At 44.2% G+C, this 1778-nt stretch overlaps 1 pseudogene; it reads right to left on the reverse strand.

Annotated features, from left to right (window-relative positions):
* The window catches only part of LOC106314651, a 3172-nt pseudogene extending 1669 nt beyond the window's left edge, over window positions 1-1503 (reverse strand).
* Window positions 1504-1778: the final 275 nt, after the last annotated feature.

Raw genomic sequence — 1778 nt, forward strand, 5'->3', positions numbered from 1 at the left:
TTTCTTTACAACATCCTTCAGGTTAGGATTTAACCTTCTTTGATGCTCGATAGAAGTCATTGATTCATCCTCAAGATGTATCCTATGCATACACAAGGAGGGTGATATTCCCTTGATGTCATCAAGTGAGTAACCTATTGCTTTTCTAAATCTTTTAAGTGTTTTCAAAAGTTCAGATAGCTCAGTTTCAGTAAGTTCATTACTCACAATGACTGGATAAGTTCCATTAGGACCAAGAAATGCATACCTTACACCATTGGGGAGAGGTTTAAGCTCCACCTTAGGCGCCTTAAGTTCGCTCCAGTCGTTTTGCTGGGTGTCCCCTTGTTGAATGACCGAGGCTTCCTGATGGACAATTTGAGGCAGCTCCTCATACTGATCCTTACTACCAAATCCTCTGTGTGAATCCAACATCATCCCATAGGCAGCACTCTCCAGGTTCTGAATCACTTTAGTTGGCCTCTCTATCGTCAGAGCATGCTGTAGAGGGTCTTCTAGTGACAATTCTTCAAGGAGCTCATCAGCAAGGGCATCCATCTCTTCAATGTAGAAAACTTGCCCTTGAACTGTTGGTTTCTTCATTACCTCCTTGATGTCAAAGTGAAGAACATGCCCTTTACCCAAATGGAGATCAATCTTGCCCTCTTTCACATTAACAATTGCTCCTGTTGTAGCTAAGAAAGGCTTTCCAAGGATTAAAGGATCTGCAGCTTCCTCACCCATCTCAAGCACCACAAAGTCTGTAGGGATCTCATATTTTCCAACCAAAACGGGGAGGTCCTCCAAGATACCCACAGGATACTTCACTGAACGATCAGCCAATACCAGAGACAGTCTACACTTTTTATACTGAGTGAAACCAAGCTTCTTAGCAACAGATAAAGGCATCAAGTGAGTGTTCATGGCAGCAAACTGGTACTCCAAAGTTCTGAACTTGTTGTTGAGCTCATTGTAGCTTCCATCAATCTTTGAGTGAAGGTTCTTCAACTCTTAGCCAACATGCTTCTCACTTCTTGTCTGAGACTCCAAGATTTGTTTTAGTAGGGCATCAGTGCTGCTGACTTGAGGAGTGGAGGTAGAAGTAGTAGGTTGTTGTTGGGCAAGTTGTTGTCCTTTGGTGTTGAATCCAGGAGGAGGGTTTTGTTGAGGCTGATAGCTGCCTTGCTGGTTGTTCCGAGGCTGATAACCACTCTGTTGGTTGTTGGAATAGGATTTATGTTGGTAGTTGTTGTACTGAAAGTTTGGCTCTTTCTTGTACCAGCTACCATTGTTGTTGATGAAGCACAGCTCTTCTTGCCCTTCCAAACCATCAACTTCCTTGACAACAGGTGTGGCTTCTTTGTTTGGGTTACCAACAAAGTGCAGCTGCTCCTGGGTGGCCTTATCAGCAATGAGAATATCAATCTTATCCTGGAGAGCCTTTAACTCCTTCCTCGTCTGCTTGTCATCTGTTCGACTGCCTCTGTCGTGGTCTCCACTGTAGACTGCATCACTCTTGACCATGTTGTCTACCAACTGTTCTGCATCCTCCTCTGTTCTTCCCAAGAAGAACCCATTGCTAGTTGTATCCAATCTGGCTCTGTACTAAGGAAGAGCTCCTCTGTAGAATGTGCTCAGCAGGCTTTCCTTAGAGATCCATGATGAGGGCATGGAGCTTGGTAGCCTTTGAATCTCTCCTAGGCTTCACTGAATCCTTCCAAGCCTTTCTGTTGAAAGCTGGAGATCTCATTTCTCAGCTTAGCAGTTCTTGAAGTAGAGAAGAACTTCTCCAAGAAAGC

The sequence above is a fragment of the Brassica oleracea genome, chromosome C9 (genome assembly GCF_000695525.1).
Source record: "Brassica oleracea var. oleracea cultivar TO1000 chromosome C9, BOL, whole genome shotgun sequence".
In the NCBI taxonomy this organism is placed as follows: Eukaryota; Viridiplantae; Streptophyta; class Magnoliopsida; order Brassicales; family Brassicaceae; genus Brassica; species Brassica oleracea.